Source organism: Pelobates fuscus, chromosome 9, assembly GCF_036172605.1.
Source record: "Pelobates fuscus isolate aPelFus1 chromosome 9, aPelFus1.pri, whole genome shotgun sequence".
Lineage (NCBI taxonomy): Eukaryota > Metazoa > Chordata > Amphibia > Anura > Pelobatidae > Pelobates > Pelobates fuscus.
This window is the reverse complement of record NC_086325.1, coordinates 89,742,173-89,754,587: the sequence shown is the minus strand read 5'-3', so window position 1 is coordinate 89,754,587 and position 12,415 is coordinate 89,742,173.

The following is a 12,415-nucleotide window of genomic DNA, read 5'->3' as shown; positions in this document are numbered from 1 at the left end:
CAGTAACTTCACTCCCCTGTGTCAGAAGGATTATCTGGGACGGGAGGACTGCATCCTCACTCCCCAGCGGTAGGAGCATTTCCTAGGAGTGGAGGTCAGCAATCTCACTCCCTAGTGGCAGAAGGATCACCAGGGAGGGGAGGTCAGTAACCTCACTCCCCAGCAGCTGAGTTTGTCCCAAGGTGGGAAGGTCAGCATCCTCACTCCCCAACAACAGAATATGTTCCAGGGAGGGGAGGCCAGCAATCTCCCTTCCAAACAGCAGAGCTATATGGTGGAGCTTTGTCCAGTAGGCTGACAGGGTGGATGTACTTTTTGGGGCTGGTTACCCAACTAACTCACGAACAGACTGATTGGAGGTCTGGTACCTGGTTAGTCTACTATTTTGGTTAGACTAAATAGCAACATTAGGTCTCCCCCTTTTGAGTAGACTAACCAGGTACCAGAAGCTCCCATGCCACGTCTTTTTTGGAGAAGCCAGCCTCCTGCCCAAGTGGCTTGGTCCAAAAGCCACTATAAATGGCTAGTGTCACTATGGGAAGGTGTGATGAAGACCCTGTGGACGCTTACTCTGTCTCCCAGCTGGTATTGGGGACCTCTGGGGATCTCCTAGACCTGTACTGCACATTGAGTGTCTTACTGGGAGATACCCTAAAATGTACTCGAACTGTTCACCATTGGATATCGCTCGGTCTCCTAACCACAAATCAGGGCACTATTTAGACATTAAAGGAACACTATAGTCACCTAACTTACTTTAGCTAAATAAAGCAGTTTTAGTGTATAGATCATTCCCCTGCAATTTCACTGCTCAATTCACTTCCATTTTGGAGTTAATTCACTTTGTTTCTATTTATGCAGCCCTAGCCACACCTCCCCTGGCTATGATTGACAGAGCCTGCATGAAAAAAAAAAACTGGTTTCACTTTCAAACAGATATAATTTACCTTAAATAATTGTATCTCAATCTCTAAATTGAACTTTAATCACATACAGGAGGCTCTTGCATGGTCTAGCAAGCTATTAACATAGCAGGGGATAAGAAAATCTTAATTAAACAGAACTTGCATTAAAGAAAGCCTAAATAGGGCTCTCTTTACAGGAAGTGTTTATGGAAGGCTGTGCAAGTCACATGCAGGGAGGTGTGACTAGGGTTCATAAACAAAGGGATTTAACTCCTAGATGGCAGAGGATTGAGCAGTGAGGCTGCAGGGGCATGTTATATACACCAAGACTGCTTCATTAAGCTAAAGTTGTTCAGGTGACTATAGTGTCCTTTTAATGGCGATCAGAGAATAGTTGTGACCCGGTAAATCTTTAACACAGTCTAACTCTGGTGCTGATTCTTCGATCAGGGCACAATTTAGACACTAGTAATTTCCCGCATGGATTACTGTAACCCTCTCCTGATTGGTCTCCCCAAAAGCTGTATTGCCCCGCTACAGTCTGTAATGAATGCTGCAGCTAGAATGATTTTCCTCTCCAGTCGGTCCTCTCACACCTCGCCCCTCTGCCAGTCCTTACATTGGCTCCCTGTATCCTATAGGAGTCAATTCAAAGTGCAAACCCATACATTTAAAGCACTGAACAATTCCAGCCCCTTTTATATCTCTTCACTGATCCAGAGGTATGCCCCTTCTCGTACCCTCCGCTCTGCCCGTAACCACCTCCTGACCGCTGCTCGCACCCGTACGGCCAACTCGCGCTTGCAGGACCTCTCGCGGGCGGCTCCTCTCCTATGGAATAGCTTGCCTACTGCCATCAGACTCTCCCCTAGTCTTCAATCATTTAAGAAGGGCCTTAAAACCCATCTCTTCAGGAAAGCGTATGGCCTCCCAGAGTAATCTCTACCTTACATACCCGTGTCTTGCTCTCTCCTATGGTACAGTGCTTTGCTCTCTCCTCCAGCTCTGCTTCACTCCTACTTAATATTTCCTGTCCTAATGTTTCTAATACCCCACCTCCTATAGCCTGTAAGCTCATTTGAGCAGGGTCCTCTTCAACCTATTGTTCCTGTAAGTTTTCTTGTAATTGTCCTATTTATTGTTACATCCCCCCTCTCAAAATATTGTAAAGCGCTACGGAATCTGTTGGCGCTATATAAATGGCAATAATAATAATAATAATAATAATAATAATAAGGGCACTTAGTAACAAGCTATCTAGGGACATATACTGTGTGGAGGTGCTGTTTTGTGGAACATTTTGTACATTATGCCTCTAGGCCTGGGAAGGTACAGCAGGGAGTTTATCATGTTAGCTGGGGGTGATGCAATCAAGAACTAAGACAGAGTGGTGCCGGGGAGGGACTATTGTAAGGGCCATTGCATTGCAAAGAGGAACCGCTGGTGTGGGAATCCACATCACTGTGTATAAATAGCTGTGATGTGTACAATAAAGCTGCTTTCTACTTCCCTACATTCATTCTTTACTGATGTGTGGGATAAAGCTATAGTCACTGCTTTACAGGAGAGAGGCTCTCCATAGCTATTACCACTGCAGGGAGCTATAAGCAATGCAAAGCACTATAAACACTGCAATAAGCTATAACCACTGCAGGGAGCTATAACCACTGCAAAGAGGTATAACCACTGCAAGGACCTATAACCATGCAAGGAGCTATAATCACTGCAGAAAGCTTTAACCAAGGAAGAAGGAAGAAGGAAGGAAGAAGTCCTCAGAGACTCCAGTAAAGCTTCAGTGACTGGTCCAACAGCAGGAAGAAACCGGAGGTCTCTCTAAAGTTGTTAATTTTCCAAATATCTATTTAAAAAGGATGAATGTATAAGTGAAAAATAAAAATTGTATAAATGTACAAATGTAAAAGTTTGTCTACAAAGCAATTTATACAGAAATTTGCTGTTATGATATGTTTATATTGGCATTTATATAGCACCAACTTATTCCACAGTGTTGTACAAAATTACAATAACTTTGACAATTCCAAAATGTTACAGGAACAATAGGTTGATGAGGATGCTGCTCAAACTAACTTAACATCTAGAAGAAGAGCATCAAAGGGGATAGCAACTAAGCAAATGGAAAGTAGCAGAACTGGAAGGTGACAGTGGAGTGTTGCCCTTTAAGAAAGAGCAAGCTACAGGTTTGTGAAATAGAGGTTACTCTGGGAGGTCAAAGCTTTTGTGAAGGACGACTTCTTAAATGATTGAAAACTTGGGGAGAGTCTGATGGGGGCAAGCAGGCTGTTTCAAAGGAAAGGAGCTGCCTACAAGAGGTCCTGCAAGCGCGAGTTAGCAGCAAGGGTGAGAGCAGCGGACAGATGATGCAAATTAAACTGGAATGACTGAACAGATTTGTCTTTAACCCCTTCAGGACCGCTGACGGTTCAGGACCGTCAGCGGTAAAACGTGCGTTTGGACCGCTGACGGTCCTGAACCGTAATAACGGTCTGGGGCTACTTACCTGATCGCCGTCGGTCCCACGGCGGCGATCAGCTCTCCGCCCGGTCCAGGGGGACTGCCTGCCTGCCCGGGCAGTCTCCCCTCGGCAGATCAGGACCCCACGGCCATGTGATCACTCGATCACATGACCGCAATAGGTGTCCATGTGTCTGCCTGCAGGGGGACTGTCTTTGCTGACAGGCAGTCTCCCTGCAAGTGAAAAATCAAAAAAATAAAGTGTAAAAAAAAAAATAATATGTGTATATATATATATGATATATATACATGTATTATATCTATATATACCTATATATAATATATGTATATATATCATATATATAATGTCATACTAAGTGTATTTTATATTTATATATACGTATATTAATATAAAAATACACTTACCGTATATACTCGAGTATAAGCCGAGTTTTTTAGCACATTTTTTGTGCTAAAAAACCCCAACTCGGCTTATACTCGAGTCAATAGTCTGTATTATGGCAATTTGCATTGCCATAATACAGACAGGGGGAGAGGGGGGCTGGCAGAGCTGTAACTTACCTGTCCTGCAGCCCCTGTCAGCTCTCTCCTCCTCCGCGCCGTCCGTTCAGCACCTAGGTCAGCTCCCAGTGTAAGTCTCGCGAGAGCCGCGGCTCTCGCGAGACTTACACTGGGAGCTGACAGAGGGAGCTGCACGGACGGTGCGGAGGAGGAGAGAGCTGACAGGGGCTGCAGGACAGGTAAGTTACAGCTCTGCCAGCCCCCCTCTCCCCCCCACTGAACTACCAATGCCACTGGACCACCAGGGAAGGAGAGCCCCCCTCCCTGCCATATGTCAAGCAGGGAGGGGGGATGAAATTTTTTTTAGTAATAATAAAAAAAATTATAATAATTAAATAATAAATAATAATATAATAATAATAATGAAATTAAGTAAATAAAAATAATAATAAATAATAATAATAAAAAAAAAAAATAATAAAAAAAAAATTGCCCACCCCCCAGCAAGGCTCTGCAACACACACACACACACACACACACACTGCACTCATACACTCACACTGCACTCATACACACACACTGCACTCATACACTCACACTGCATTCATACACACACGCTGCACTCATACACACACGCTGCACTCATACACACACGCTGCACTCATACACACACGCTGCACTCATACACACACGCTGCACTCATACACACGCTGCATTCATACACTCACGCTGCATTCATACACTCACGCTGCATTCATACACTCACACTGCATTCATACACTCACACTGCATTCATACACTCACACTGCATTCATTATACACACACTGTAAATAAATATTCAATTAAAATATTTTTTTTAGGATCTAATTTTATTTAGAAATGTCCCAGTAGCTGCTGCATTTCCCACCCTAGTCTTATACTCGAGTCAATAAGTTTTCCCAGTTTTTTTGGGTAAAATTAGGGGCCTCGGCTTATATTCGGGTCGGCTTATACTCGAGTATATACGGTATATTTAAATTACACACGAATATATACAATATATATAATAACTATATATATGGTATATATATATTATTATAAAATACAAATAATATGTTAATAAAAATTAATAACAAAAATAAAACTATTTTTTAATAATTAAAAAAAAATATATATATATGCAATTTTATTCTAACAGTATTTTGATATTGATATATATATATATATTTATATCAAAATACACTTAGAATGTAATGATATATATATCTATGTATAAATAAATAAATAAAAATAATACGAAATATACATATGTCCATATACATAATTACATAAATAATTTCATAAATATACACGTAGACGTCAAATATATAAATATGTATATATATTAAAATTCTACGTGCGTATTCATGTAATATTTTTACCTAATTAAGTAATTTTAATGATTGCAATTTGAGGGACCTGCCTGCCAACCCAGGCCAAAAGTCCAGATAATTTAATTTGCTAGCACTGTGTTTAACCCTGTAACTTTCTATGACACCCTAAATCCTGTACATGGGGGTACTGTTTTACTCGGGAGACTTCGCTGAACACAAATATTAGTGTTTCAAAACAGTAAAACATATCACAGCGATGTTTTTTGCGTTTTTTGCATTTTTCACACACAAACAGCTCTTTCACTGAGGATATTATTGCTGTGATATATTTTACTGTTCTGATACACTAATATTTGTGTTCAGCGAAGTCTCCTGAGTATAACAGTACCCCACATCAGGGCCGGACTGGGGAAAAAATTCGGCCCGGGCATTTTTTATTCACAGCGGCCCACTGAAAAGGGGGCGGGGCCAGATAGGGTGTGTTTTGTCATCCCCAATGACAAGCACGCCCCATCTCAAAGTGAGCATGTTGGTTCAATGCTCTTCCAGGGCATGAGAAAAGGGCCCTGTATTTGTTCTGCACAGTGCAAGCAAATGTAATAACATGCTTGCGTTGTGTTTGCTTTAAACTTGTCTCAGGGGTTTCCATAATTGGGATACTCACGGTATCCCATTTATGGAGACACTATGTGTTTGCTTAAATGGAATCTAGTGTGTGCATAGGGTATCCAGAGTGTGTATGTCAGAAATGTAGTGTGTGTGTAGGTGGTGCAGCGTCTGTGTGTAGGGGATCTAGTGTGTGTGAAGGAGTGCGTATAGGAGATCTAGTGAGTGTGTGTGTGTGAGTGGTGCAGCGTGTTTGGGGGCTGCTGTGTGTGTGAGGGGTGTAGTGTGCATTTGTGAGGAGTATAGTGTGTGTGGGAAGGTGCTGTGTGTGTGAGGGTGCAGTATGTGTGTGTGAGGGCGCTGTGTGTGTGGGCGCTGTGTGTGGGTGCTATGTGTTAGGGTGCTGTGCGAAGGTGATGTGTGTGTGTTAGGGTGCTGTGTGAGGGTTCTTTGTGTGTTAGGGTGCTATGTGAGTGAGGGTTCTGTTTGTGCTAGGGTTCTGTTTGAGCTAGGGTGCTGGGTGAGTACGTTAGGGTGCTGGGTGAGTACGTTAGGGTGCTGGGTGAGTACGTTAGGGTGCTGGGTGAGTACGTTAGGGTGCTGGGTGAGTACGTTAGGGTGCTGGGTGAGTACGTTAGGGTGCTGGGTGAGTGTTAGGGTGCTGGGTGAGTGTTAGGGTGCTGGGTGAGTGTTAGGGTGCTGGGTGAGTATGTTAGGGTGCTGTGTGAGTATGTTAGGGTGCTGTGTGAGTATGTTAGGGTGCTGTGTGAGTATGTTAGTCTGCTGGGTGAGTGTTAGTCTGCTGGGTGAGTGTTAGTCTGCTGGGTGAGTGTTAGGGTGCTGTGTGAGCATGTTAGGGTGCTGTGTGAGCATGTTAGGGTGCTGTGTGAGTGTTAGGGTGCTGTGTGAGTATGTTAGGGTGCTGTGTGAGTATGTTAGGGTGATGGGTGAATGTTAGGGTGCTGTGTGAGTGTTAGGGTGCTGGGTGAGTGTGTTAGGGCGCTGGGTGAATGTTAGGGTGCTGTGTGAGCATGTTAGGGTGATGGGTGAATGTTAGGGTGCTGTGTGAGTGTTAGGGTGCTGTGTGAGTATGTTAGGGTGCTGTGTGAGTATGTTAGGGTGATGGGTGAATGTTAGGGTGCTGTGTGAGTGTTAGGGTGCTGGGTGAGTGTGTTAGGGCGCTGGGTGAATGTTAGGGTGCTGTGTGAGTATGTTAGGGTGATGGGTGAATGTTAGGGTGCTGTGTGAGTGTTAGGGTGCTGTGTGAGTATGTTAGGGTGCTGTGTGAGTATGTTAGGGTGATGGGTGAATGTTAGGGTGCTGTGTGAGTGTTAGGGTGCTGTGTGAGTGTTAGGGTGCTGGGTGAGTATGTTAGGGTGCTGGGTGAGTATGTTAGGGTGATGGGTGAATGTTAGGGTGCTGTGTGAGTGTAAGGGTGCTGGGTGAGTGTGTTAGGGTGCTGGGTGTGAGCATGTTAGGGTGCTGTGTGAGTATGTTAGGGTGATGGGTGAATGTTAGGGTGCTGTGTGAGTGTTAGGGTGCTGTGTGAGTATGTTAGGGTGCTGTGTGAGTATGTTAGGGTGATGGGTGAATGTTAGGGTGATGGGTGAATGTTAGGGTGCTGTGTGAGTGTTAGGGTGCTGGGTGAGTATGTTAGGGTGCTGGGTGAGTATGTTAGGGTGATGGGTGAGTGTTAGGGTGCTGTGTGAGTATGTTAGGGTGCTGTGTTAGTCTGCTGGGTGAGTGATAGGGTGCTGTGTGAGCATGTTAGGGTGCTGTGTGAGTGTTAGGGTGCTGTGTGAGTGTTAGGGTTCTGTGTGAGTGTTAGGGTGCTGTGTGAGTATGTTAGGGTGCTGTGTGAGTATGTTAGGGTGCTGTGTGAGTATGTTAGGGTGCTGTGTGAGTGTTAGTCTGCTGGGTGAGTGATAGGGTGCTGTGTGAGCATGTTAGGGTGCTGTGTGAGTGTTAGGGTGCTGTGTGAGTATGTTAGGGTGCTGTGTGAGTATGTTAGGGTGATGGGTGAATGTTAGGGTGCTGTGTGAGTGTTAGGGTGCTGTGTGAGCATGTTAGGGTGATGGGTGAGTGTTAGGGTGCTGTGTGAGTATGTTAGGGTGCTGTGTGAGTATGTTAGGGTGCTGTGTGAGTATGTTAGGGTGCTGTGTGAGTGTTAGTCTGCTGGGTGAGTGTTAGTCTGCTGGGTGAGTGATAGGGTGCTGTGTGAGCATGTTAGGGTGCTGTGTGAGCATGTTAGGGTGCTGTGTGAGTGTTAGGGTGCTGTGTGAGTGTTAGGGTGCTGTGTGAGTGTTAGGGTGCTGTGTGAGCATGTTAGGGTGATGGGTGAGTGTTAGGGTGCTGTGTGAGTATGTTAGGGTGCTGTGTGAGTATGTTAGGGTGCTGTGTGAGTGTTAGTCTGCTGGGTGAGTGTTAGTCTGCTGGGTGAGCATGTTAGGGTGCTGTGTGAGCATGTTAGGGTGCTGTGTGAGTGTTAGGGTGCTGTGTGAGTATGTTAGGGTGCTGTGTGAGTATGTTAGGGTGATGGGTGAATGTTAGGGTGCTGTGTGAGTATGTTAGGGTGCTGTGTGAGTATGTTAGGGTGATGGGTGAGTGTTAGGGTGATGGGTGAGTGTTAGGGTGATGGGTGAGTGTTAGGGTGCTGTGTGAGTATGTTAGGGTGCTGTGTGAGTATGTTAGGGTGATGGGTGAATGTTAGGGTGCTGTGTGAGTGTTAGGGTGCTGTGTGAGTATGTTAGGGTGATGGGTGAATGTTAGGGTGCTGTGTGAGTGTTAGGGTGCTGTGTGAGTATGTTAGGGTGCTGTGTGAGTATGTTAGGGTGATGGGTGAGTGTTAGGGTGATGGGTGAGTATGTTAGGGTGCTGGGTGAGTATGTTAGGGTGCTGTGTGAGTATGTTAGGGTGATGGGTGAATGTTAGGGTGCTGTGTGAGTGTTAGGGTGCTGTGTGAGTATGTTAGGGTGATGGGTGAATGTTAGGGTGCTGTGTGAGTGTTAGGGTGCTGTGTGAGTATGTTAGGGTGATGGGTGAGTATGTTAGGGTGCTGTGTGAGTATGTTAGGGTGCTGTGTGAGTATGTTAGGGTGATGGGTGAATGTTAGGGTGCTGTGTGAGTGTTGGGGTGCTGGGTGAATGTTAGGGTGCTGTGTGAGTGTTAGGGTGCTGTGTGAGTGTTAGGGTGCTGTGTGAGTATGTTAGGGTGATGGGTGAATGTTAGGGTGCTGTGTGAGTATGTTAGGGTGATGGGTGAATGTTAGGGTGCTGTGTGAGTGTTAGGGTGCTGGGTGAGTATGTTAGGGTGCTGTGTGAGTATGTTAGGGTGATGGGTGAATGTTAGGGTGCTGTGTGAGTATGTTAGGGTGATGGGTGAATGTTAGGGTGCTGTGTGAGTGTTAGGGTGCTGTGTGAGTATGTTAGGGTGCTGTGTGAGTATGTTAGGGTGCTGTGTGAATGTTAGGGTGATGGGTGAATGTTAGGGTGCTGTGTGAGTGTTAGGGTGCTGGGTGAGTATGTTAGGGTGCTGGGTGAGTATGTTAGGGTGCTGGGTGAGTATGTTAGGGTGATGGGTGAGTGTTAGGGTGCTGTGTGAGTATGTTAGGGTGCTGTGTGAGTGTTAGTCTGCTGGGTGAGTGTTAGTCTGCTGGGTGAGTGATAGGGTGCTGTGTGAGCATGTTAGGGTGCTGTGTGAGTGTTAGGGTGCTGTGTGAGTATGTTAGGGTGCTGTGTGAGTATGTTAGGGTGATGGGTGAATGTTAGGGTGCTGTGTGAGTGTTAGGGTGCTGGGTGAGTATGTTAGGGTGATGGGTGAGTGTTAGGGTGATGGGTGAGTGTTAGGGTGATGGGTGAGTATGTTAGGGTGCTGTGTGAGTATGTTAGGGTGATGGGTGAATGTTAGGGTGCTGTGTGAGTGTTAGGGTGCTGGGTGAGTATGTTAGGGTGCTGTGTGAGTATGTTAGGGTGATGGGTGAATGTTAGGGTGCTGTGTGAGTATGTTAGGGTGCTGTGTGAGTATGTTAGGGTGCTGGGTGAGTATGTTAGGGTGCTGGGTGAGTATGTTAGGGTGATGGGTGAATGTTAGGGTGATGGGTGAATGTTAGGGTGCTGTGTGAGTGTTAGGGTGCTGGGTGAGTGTTAGGGTGCTGGGTGAGTATGTTAGGGTGCTGTGTGAGTATGTTAGGGTGATGGGTGAATGTTAGGGTGATGGGTGAATGTTAGGGTGCTGGGTGAGTATGTTAGGGTGCTGGGTGAGTATGTTAGGGTGATGGGTGAGTATGTTAGGGTGATGGGTGAGTGTTAGGGTGCTGGGTGAGTATGTTAGGGTGATGGGTGAATGTTAGGGTGCTGTGTGAGTATGTTAGGGTGCTGTGTGAGTATGTTAGGGTGCTGTGTGAGTGTTAGGGTGCTGTGTGAGTGTTAGGGTGCTGGGTGAGGGTGATGTGTGTGTGTTTGCAAGGATTGTGTATTGGGGGAGGCAGGTAAATGCCAATATTGAGTTGGTTTTTTTTTAATAAAAATAAATAAATTATATCCCCCCCCCTTTCCTTCTTACCTGTAGCCTGGAAGGGCGGCGGAGCGCTGACATCCATCCCTGGTGGTCCTCGTGGTAAGTGAACTCTAGCCTTCGGGTCTCGCGAGAGAAACCCGGCGGAGCTGCAAGTTAGAGCTCCGCCGGGTCCGCTTCACCAGGCTGGATCCCTCCCTCTCTCTCCCAGCCGGCGGCCGCATTTAAGAGCATGTGGGCCGGTGAGGGAGATCTTCGATCTCCCCACCGGCCCTTCATGCAACACAGCGGGGCCGGCGCTCGGATAGCGCCGGCCCTGCATAGACCAGCTGGATCTCCCCGGCCTCGGCCCGTGGCCATCGCGGCCCACCGGGCATTTGCCCGGTTTGCCCGATGGCCAGTCCGGGCCTGCCCCACATGTAGAGGTTTTATAGTGTTTGTCAAAGTTACAGGGCCAAATATAAGGCTTGATTTTACTTTTATTTTTTTATTGAAATTTGTCAGATTGGTTAGGTTGCCTTTGAGAGCGTAGGGTAGCCAAGGAATGAGAATTAGCCCCATGATGGCATACCATTTGCAAAAGAAGATAACCCAATGTATTGCAAATGGGGTATGTTCAGCCTTTTTTAGTAGCCACTTAGTCACAAACACCGGCCAAAGTTAGCGTTTTTTGCATTTTTAACACACAAACAAATATAAATGCTAACTTTGGCCAGTTTGTGACTAGGTGGCTACTAAAAAAGACTGGACATACCCCATTTTGAATACCCTGGGTTGTCTACTTTAAAAAATATGTACATGTTAGGTGTGTTTCAGGGATTTATGACAGATAACGGTGTTACAATGTCACTATTGATACATTTAAAATATATATATATTGAAACAGCAATTTCCTACTTGTATTTGTAGGCCTATAACTTGCAAAAAAAAGCAATAAAGCATGTAAACACTGGGTGTTTTTAAACTCGGGACAAAATTTTGAATCTATTTAGCAGTTTTTTTCATTAGCTTTTGTAGATAAGTAAAAGATTTTTCAAGTAAAAGTCCAAAAACATGTTTTTTTTTTAAATTTTTCACCATATTTTATTATTTTTTCTAAATACAATATATGACATAATATAAATAATGGTATGTAAAGAAAGCCCTTCTTGTCATGAAAAAAACAATATATAACTTGTATGGGAACCGTAAATGAGAGAGCGGAAAATTACAGCTAAACACAAACACCACAAAAGTGTTAAAACTGCTCTGGTCCTTAACGTACAAACATCGCAAAAACAGGCCGGTCCTTAAGGGGTTAATGAATGAGAATTGACAAACCGGTCAAAATCAGGTCATTTTCTCCAAATTTGGTAAATCTAGTAATTCACATTGAATTTCCAAAAAATAAAAGAAATCACACATTAGTGAATTACAATATATCTGTTTAACCCCTTCACGACGGGTGACGGACGAAGTCCGTCATCCAGGGGATACCCTTAACGACGGGTGACGGACCTCGTCCGTCACGCGGTAAAATTAACCCCAGATCGCCGCAATCGCGGCGATCGTGGGGTTAATGGTGCTCCGGTCTGCCTCTGTGTTAGAGGCAGACCGGGAGCACCGGATCGGGCTGTCCCAGTACATGTGCCCGCTCTGACAGCATGCCAGAGCGGGCACATGTGCTCTGTATACTTACCTTCCGCCTCCCTGCACTTCCGGGTTCAGTGTGAAGTGCAGGGAGACGGATCAGTGCTGATCCTGCCCCCTGGTGGAAAAAAAAATAAAATTTATTTAAAATCTCACCCCCCTTTACCCCCCCTTTACCATTTTAATAAAAAAATTAACCCCTTCCCTGCCAATTGATCACTGACTACAGTGATCAATTGGCAGGGATTACATTTTAATATGATCTGATTTTTTTTTTAACCCCTGAGGGTTAATTCTTTTTTTTTTTTAACCCTCAGGGGTTAAATTTATTTTATTAATTAATTTAAATATTTTAAAATTAATAATTTAGCTAGCTGGGGAGGGTGGAAGTTAGTGGGGAATTGGGGGATTTAGTG